This window comes from Mesoplodon densirostris, chromosome 9 (assembly GCF_025265405.1).
Source record: "Mesoplodon densirostris isolate mMesDen1 chromosome 9, mMesDen1 primary haplotype, whole genome shotgun sequence".
NCBI classification, from domain to species: domain Eukaryota; kingdom Metazoa; phylum Chordata; class Mammalia; order Artiodactyla; family Ziphiidae; genus Mesoplodon; species Mesoplodon densirostris.
In genome coordinates this window covers 18554574-18563903 of record NC_082669.1, presented here as the reverse complement: position 1 = coordinate 18563903, position 9330 = coordinate 18554574, and positions in this window count along the sequence as shown.

Here is a 9330-nt window from a genome sequence, read left to right as displayed (position 1 = left end):
ATGGGAGAAAATATTTGCAAATGAAGAAACTGACAAAGGATTAATCTCCAAAATTTATAAACAGCTCATGCAGCTCAATAGCAAAAAAACAAACAACCCAATCCAAAAATGGGCAGAAGACTTAAATAGGCATTTCTCCAAAGAAGATATACAGACTGCCAACAAACACATGAAAGAATGCTCAACATCATTAATCATTAGAGAAATGCAAATCAAAACTACAATGAGATATCATCTCACACCAGTCAGAATGGCCATGATCAAGAAAGCTAGAAACAATAAATGCTGGAGAGGGTGTGGAGAAAAGGGAACCCTCTTGCACTGCTGGTGGGAATGTGAATTGGTACAGCCACTATGGAGAACAGTGTGGAGGTTCCTTAGAAAACTAAAAATAGAACTACCATATGACCCAGCAATCCCACTACTAGGCATATACCCTGAGAAAACCATAATTCAAAAAGAGATATGTACCAAAATGTTCATTGCAGCTCTATTCACAATAGCCTAGAGCTGGAAACAACCTAAGTGTCCATCATCGGATGAATGGATAAAGAAGATGTGGCACATATATACAATGGAATATTACTCAGCCATAAAAAGAAACGAAACTGAGCTATTTGTAATGAGGTGGATAGACCTAGAGCCTGTCATACAGAGTGAAGTAAGTCAGAAAGAGAAAGACAAATACCGTATGCTAACACATATATATGGAATTAAAAAAAAAAAAAAGGTCATGAAGAACCTAGTGGTAAAACGGGAATAAAGACACAGACCTATTTGAGAATGGACTTGAGGATATGGGGAGGGGGAAGGGTAAGCTGTGACAAAGCGAAAGAGCGGCATGGACATATATACACTACCAAACATAAGGTAGATAGTTAGTGGGAAGCAGCCGCAGAGCACAGGGAGATCAGCTCGGTGCTTTGTGACCGCCTGGAGGGGTGGGAGGGGGAGGGTGGGAGGGAGGGAGATGCATGAGGGAAGGGATGTGGGAACAGATGTATATGTATGACTGATTCACTTTGTTATAAAGCAGAAACTAATAAAATAAAAAAAAGAAATGAAATACTAAAGTGTAAGTCTAACAAAACATGCACAAGATTTGTATACTGATAACTACAAAATGCCAATAAAAAAATAAAAAATAAAAATCTTCCAACAAACAAAAGCCCAGGATCAGGTGGCTTCACAGGTGAATTCTATCAAACATTTAGAGAAGAGCTAACACCTATCCTCAAACTCTTCCAAAATTTAGCAGAAGGAGGAACACTCCCAAAATCATTCTAGGAGGCCACCATCAGCCTGATACCAATACCAGACAGAGATGTCACAAAGAAAGAAAACTACAGGCCACTATCACTGATGAACATAGATGCAAAAATCCTCAGCAAAATAGTAGCAAACAGAATCTAACAGCACATTAAAAGGATCATACACCATGATCATGTTGGGTTTATCCTAGGAATGCAAGGATTGTTCAGTATATGCAAGTCAATCAATGTGATAAACCATATTAACAAACTGATGGATAAAAACCATATGATAATCTCAATAGATGCAGAAAAAGCTTTTGACAGATTTCAACACCCATTAATGATAAAAACTCTCCAGCAAGTGGGATTAGAGGGAACCTACCTTGACATAATAAAGGCCATATATGACAAACCCACAGCTAACATCGTTCTCAGTGGTGAAAAACTGAAACCATTTCCTCTAAGATCAGGAACAAGACAAGGTGTCCACTCTCACCACTATTATTCAACATAGCTTTTGAAGTTATAGCCATGGCAATAGAGAAGAAAGAGAAATAAAAGGAATCCATATTGGAAAAGAAGAAGTAAAACTGTCACTGTTTGCAGATGACATGATACTATACATAGAGAATCCTAAAGATGCTACCAGAAAACTACTGGAGCTAATCAACGAATTTGGTAAAGTAGCAGGATACAAAACTAATTCACAGAAATCTCTTGCATTCCTATACACTAATGATGAAAAATCTGAAAGAGAAATTAAGGAAACACTCCCATTTACCATAGGAATAAACCTATGTAAGGAGACAAAAGCTCTGTATGCAGAAAACTATGACACTGATGAAAGAAATTAAAGATGATACAAACAGTTGGAGAGATACACCGTGTTCTTGGATTGGAAGAATCAACATTGTGAAAATGACTATACCACCCAAAGCAATCTACAGATTCAATGCAATCCCTGTCAAGCCACCAATGGCATTTTTCATAGAACTAGATAAAAAATTTTCACATTTTGTATGGAAACACAAAAGACACTGAATAGCCAAAGCAATCTTAAGAAAGAAGAACGGAGCTGGAGGAATCAGGCTCCCTGACTTCAGACTATACTACAAAGCTACAGTAATCAAGACAGTATGGTACTGGTAGAAAAATAGAAATATAGATCAATGGAACAGTATAGAAGCCCAGAGAGAAACCCATGCACATATGGTCACCTTATCTTTCATAAAGGAGGCAAGAATATACAATGGAGAAATGACAGCCTCTTCAGTAGGTGGTGCTTGGAAAAGTGGACAGGTACATGTAAAACAATGAAATTAGAACACTCCCTAACACTATACACAAAAATAAACTCAAAATGGATTAAAGACCTAAATGTAAGACCAGACACTATAAAACTCTTAGAGGAAAACATAGGCAGAACATTCTATGATATAAATCACAGCAAGATCCTTTTTGACCCACCTCCTAGAGAAATGGAAATAAAAACAAACAAATGGGACCTAATGAAACTTAATAGCTTTTGCAAAGCAAGGGTAACCATAAAGAAGATGGGAAGACAACCCTCAGAATGGGAGAAAATTGTTGCAGACGAAGCAACTGACAAAGGATTAATATCCAAAATATACAAGCAGCTCATGCAGCTCAATGTCAAACAAACAAACCAATCCAAAAATGGGCAGAAGATCTAAATAGACATTTCTTCAAAGAAGATATACAGATTGCCAACAAACACATGAAAGAACGCTCAATATTACTAATCATTAGAGAAATGCAAATGAAAACTGCAATGAGGTATCACCTCACACTGGTCAGAATGGCCATCATTTAAAAATCTACAAACAGTAAATGCTAGGGAGGGTGTGGAGAAAAGGGAACCCTCTTGCACTGTTGGTGGGAATGTAAATTGATACAGCCACTATAGAGAACAATATGGAGGTTCCTTAAAAAACTAAAAATAGAACTACCATACGACCCAGCAATCCCACTACTGGGCATATATCCTGAGAAAACCATAATTCAAAAAGAGTCATGTACCACAGTGTTCATTGCAGCACTATTTACAATAGCCAGGACATGGAAGCAACCCAAGTGTCCATCAGCAGATGAATGGATAAAGAAGATATGGCAGATATATACAATGGAATATTACTGAGTCATAAAAAGAAACGAAATTGAGTTATTTGTAGTGAGGTGGATGGACCTAGAGTCTGTCATACAGAGTGAAGTAAGTCAGAAAGGGAAAAATATATACCATATGCTAACACATATATATGGAATCTGAAAGAAAAAAAATGATTCTGATGAACTAAGGGTGGGACAGGAATAAAGACACAGATGTAGAGGATGGACTTGAGGACATGGGGATGGGGAAGGGTAAGCTGGGATGAAGTGAGAGAGTGGCATGGACATATATACACTACCAAATGTAAAATAGATAGCTAGTGGGAAACATCTGCATTTCATGGGGAATCAGCTCAGTGGTTTGTGACCACCTGGAGTTGTGGGATAGTGAGGGTGGGAAGGAAGTGCAAGAAGGAGGGGATATAGGGATATATATATACGTATAGCTGGTTGACTTTGTTATACAGCAGAAAGTAGCACAACATTGTAAAGCAATTATACACCAAGAAAAATGTTAAATAAAAATTTAAAAAATAAAAAATTCAGTAACTTCAACTGTGGAGTTAAGGTTTTTCATGAGTAGTGAAACTCACCTGCAGTGAGTCCAGGGAGCTAGCTGGCCAGGAGTTCCGGGGTCTTCCAGGACCATCTTGGTGGTAGTGGTTCACGATAGCTTACACATCTATGGGGAGCATTCTGTGTCCTGTGCCCAGCTAGCACTTCCAGGACTCTGTCAGTGATTGTAGAAATTTACAGGTTTGTTGGCAGAAATCTACCCTCCTCCTCCCAGTTCTCTGATCTGGGGTTGCCTGCCCTCTTCTCATCCAGCCTTGCTTGCTCTTCCTAGCATATCATTCCCCCACCTCTCCTAGGAATTTATTATGATCAACCTATCCTTTTTGGAGGATGGGGGCTGGATGGAGGACTGGAGTTTATGGTAGTCATGTTATAGCTGAATTAGGACATCAGAGGGCATCGGTGAGGACTGCTCCCAGGAAGCCCCAGCAATTGGTGATCAGTCTTTGGACTGATATCTTCATTGTTTGGATTTATATGATGTTAGGGAAATTTATCAATATTGACATTTACAAACATTGTTTAATTGCACATACATACACAGTAAAACAAACAAAGAAAAAACGAAAACTGTAAAGCTTGGCTTGGTCAAACTAATCAGCAACTTATAAAAACTGCTTACCATTTGTGCATAATTACTATGCAGCCAAATATTAAATAGACACATCCAGCAAGGTGCCGGCTTAGCTTTTCTGCACGGTTTTGATAACACTAAACTCAGGTCACGTGTACACAGTTACTAAAGTTTTTTGCATGGGTCACATGGTTGTCTGCATAAAATAAATTACAGGTTTCACTCTCTGTGACTATGTTAAGTTCCTACCATTTATTATTATATTTTTAATTTTTAAAAAAATTAATTAATTTATTATTTTTGGCTGCATTGGGTCTTCGTTGCTCCACGCAGGCTTTCTCTAGTTGCTGTGAGCAGGGGCTACTCTTTGTTGTGGTGCACGGGCTTCTCATTGCAGTGGCTTCTCTTGTTGTGGGGCAGGGGCTCTGGGAACGCAGGCTTCAGTAGTTGTGCATGTGGGCTCAGTAGCTGTGGCTCACAGGCTCTAGAGCACAGGCTCAGTAGTTGTGGCACACAGGCTTAGCTGCTCCACGGCATGTGGGATCTTCCTGGACCAGGGCTTGAACCCGTGTCCCCTGCATTGGCTGGTGGATTCCCAACCAATGCATCACCAGGGAAGCCCTCCTAGCATTTATTTATCTTCATAAATATTTTGCCACAGAAATTTTGATGAGGTGGTTGAGAATGGATGCTCACCTGTGGACCAAACACTTGATGTCCTGGAAGTCCAACTGGGGCCCCTTAAATGTGGAGGAAGAGCTGGGGTGAAGCCAATGGGTGGACCCAGGGCTTCTGTAGAAGAGTGAGAATCACCCCCTATTGTCTTGGGTGCCAAAAGTGACCATGGTGAGCATGGGTCCACACTAAGCCCATGGAAGGAAAGATCATGAAGTGAACAAAGTCTCTTGAGTTGTAAACCCTAAGATCAGTTAATCAGAACTAACACCAGAGAGAGCAATCCCGTGAAGATGTGGTAGTATCATTACAGCCAGGACTATGCAGGATTTGAGAAGTTCATACCCAGTAAAATGAGACGCTGTGGATTTTTTGATGATCTTGATTAATACACTTTTGGTGTCAGGAGTGACACAAAGATTTTGCTAAAGTAACAGGGAGATGACTGGAGCTGTGACGACTACACATATGAAAACAGAAAGTGTAAAAATGGAGGCATTCTGATTTTCTTCCTAATGCCAGCTACTGCTTACAAAAACTGTCATCTTTTATTTCCTTAAGTGTTAGTCATGATCCTAAAAGCATTACTGGAAAATGCCCACTGCCTGCATAGCTGCAGGATCCGTAGGGCAGGAAAATAGAAACATAAGTGGTTGTCCTTTTTATTAGAATTGATTTCAAAAAATTGTATTAACCTCTACTCCAAAATGTGGCCATTATCTGTTTCTAAATCTGCCAGTTATGGTTGGGGTTTGACCTTGACATGGTGTCCTTTTTTACCACGTGAGTACAGGAAAATGGTTTGTGGGAGACATGCAATCTAAATAAAGGACATTTGAAGAAGCAAACCTGGCATTTAGATATTTAGATGAAGCACAATTTAATCAAAATTAGTCATGCAGATATGCTATCATTTTTGTTAATGATATTCTGAAGAATGCAGAGTAAACTTATTTTACCCACATCTCGACTGAGAAATGAAGACATTAGCAGGAAGTTACGAGAAGCAGGCAGCATTAAAAGCAAATGAATTTTTGATTTTCTTTGTTATAGTTCTGTTGTTTTTAAAAGAGCAGTGCTTTTCAAATCATAACTTTAATGCAAAGAAGTGTAATTCTGCATGGTTAATGGGAACTGACTCAGCCATTTCTCATTTCCAGTGCTTATAGTTATTGTTTGTGAAATTACTTTTGAAGCTGAGCCCTTTCTAAAATGCCCCCATGTAATTCATTGTACCATAGATTCAGGTGGTAAATATCCATCCATTACTGTTTTGAGTAGAACCAAGTGAGATGTGGTCGACTTTTTTTTATTTCGAGCATTTTAAGGAATGATTTAGTTTGTGTTAGATCTTGTAGCATGTGCGTTCAATCACTCAGAGTCTTGGGTTTGGCTCCTTAGAAACAGGTACTGAGCTGAGGACTCGTGGGCAAGTGAGCTGGGCTCCCATCCTCCCGTATCAGTCAGTCATTGGCTGTGGGCTGCCCAGGGGAGATGTAAATGCCCAGGCACTCAGGTCCTCTGCAAGAGGTGGCAGCTCTGGTAGCCCCAGAGCAGTGCTCTGAGTATTAGTTGGAGGCGTGGGGCTACTGGAATCTAAAGCACATAAAGGGATGCCCAGAAACAATACAGGAATAAAAAGGATACATGATCAGGAAGGAGCACCGACAGTGTCCACTGCACTCAACTCATATTTATTGAACACCTGCTTTGTGCTAATACTGTTCAAAGCTCTGAGGATTCAGTGGAGTATAAGACCATGGGGCTTCTGTGCCAGTTGGGGAGACAGGTAATATAATAAGTAGGTAATAATGTGGATAATATAATAGTAACCACATGATTCATGTTATGAAGAATATAAAGCAGGGCAAGGGAATAGACAATGATTAGGGGTGCTAGATTAGATATGGTAGTCAGGATAAATTAAATAAACACATTATATACAAAATGTACTTGAGTTTCCATGGGGCTATCCTTTGGGAAGTACTGGCATTGTGTATTGTTTCTAGCTAGCCCTGGGAACTTCTTTCACACGGAGCTGAGAGAAGGGAAGTGAGCCTCCTATTTGAATAAAACTATCACAATAGGTATTCTTGACATGGGAACAGTAAACATAAAAGAACTTTAAATTTTTTCTCCTTTACATTTATTTCTAAATTCTGAAGTCAAATATTTGGGAAAACAAAGCCAGTTTACTTGTTCCTTTGCATGTTAAGAATTCTGATAATGTACATTGGTAAGCATCTCAATTCTGATTAAGAATTTAAAAAAAATCTAAGTTGTTTGGGGGAGAATGAGTGAAAAAGGAGGAAAACACAGTCATTTGGCTTAGAACATAAAACGACCTGATGTTTAAAATGGAAGACCCTGGACAATCTAAATGACGCAGTAGACTTTTGAAAGAAAGATATGTGATGAGGTCGCAGTGTTGCAGAGGTGACAGTCAAGGTCAAATACTGGATCTTCTGTTTCAGAGGTGACTGGACTCTTGGTCACTGACTCAAATTAAAAGTGACAAATGACTGCCAAGCTGTTAATGTCTGGGGTTATGTTTGCGGGAGATCTCACTGGGGAGTGCCATTTTAGAAATTCTTTCCCCTGATTATTTCATCTGAGGCAACTTCTGGTAATCTCATTTTTCTGTCTCACCACCCCCTAATTTTTCTTTGGTCTTTTGGGCCAAAGGGATAGGCAAGAGGTGATGGTGGAAGGGGCCAAATAGGAATTTTCTAGAAGAAACAGAATAGTTTTCTTTCTTTCTTATTCTCCATGATAAATATTTCAGGGCTCTTGTAGTAGGAAATAGAAAAGATAGGACATAAATTATAATGGCCATACGGTGTAATTTTTAGTAGGTAAAACTTCCCAGCTTTGTTTTTTTAGGAAAATCATATACGATGTTAAGAAATTAAACAAATGTGGATTTTGAAGCTTCATCAATGAGCATTAATATTATTATTAAAATGCCAAACTTTATTATAATTTAAAAATTAAATAGCAATTAATTAATTTAAATAATTTAATGTAACAATACTGAAATGAGTTGTATGACAACGCCCTTCAGGCACCTATTTTAAAAGCAAAAAAAGTACTATTAATGGACAATAATGTACATTACATCAAAGGGGATCAGATACTTCCCTCCTTTGGTTATCCTAATTATAAAGAAAATTGCCTGGGGACTGTGACGTTGGAATAAATCAAGAGCTATTTATCACTCGACAGTATTTATTGATCACCTACTGATCTAGATGCTGGAGATACAACGGTGAAGACCACAGATGAATCCTGCCCTCGTGAAGCTTACATTCCAAAGGCAGGCTACACACACACGTATACACACATTATGACAAGTGTTGTCAAGAAAATAAATGGAGCAATGGGATAGAGTAAGGGTTGGCAAACTTCTTCTGTAAAAGGTCAGATAATAAATATTTTAGGCTTGTAGGTTATACGATCTCTGTCTCAACTACTCAACTCTGCAGTTGCGGTGGGAAAGCAACCACATATAATATGTGAATGAATGGGCATGGCTGTGTTCCAATAAAACTTTATTTACAAAAACAGCAACAGGTGAACAGGTGGTGGGCCAGATTTGGCCTGAGAGATGTAGTTTAATGACTCCTGGGGCAGAGCGGCCCTTGGAGTGGGAGATGGTGACTTTAGACCAGGGAGGTTAGGGAAGGCTCCTCTGAGGAGAAGCATTTGCGATGACAGTAGGGTGATGAGGACCCAGCCAGGTGAAGCTTGGGGGAAGGGCATCCCAAGCAGAGGGAATAGCTAGGTCAAAGGTCTGTGGCAGGAACAGGCGTGGTCCCCTTGATGTGGGTGTCTGTCTCATTTTTGCTGTGTGATTTTGGACAAGCCACTGAATTCCTCCAGCCCTTTTCTCATGAATAGAAATGAAGATAATAATACTCTGCTTGTAGGCTTCTTGTGAAGTAGTGTGTGTGCGTGAAAGCATTTTCTGGGCAAATATTAGGTAATATTGTTAATAACTAGGATTTAGAAAAATAGGTGTGAATAAACTTTATATATGTTTAACAAATAGTTGTTGAATTACTTTGTGTTTGTAACTCAGAAGCAAAAAAATATTGTGAGACTCACAGACCTCAGAGTTTTTAT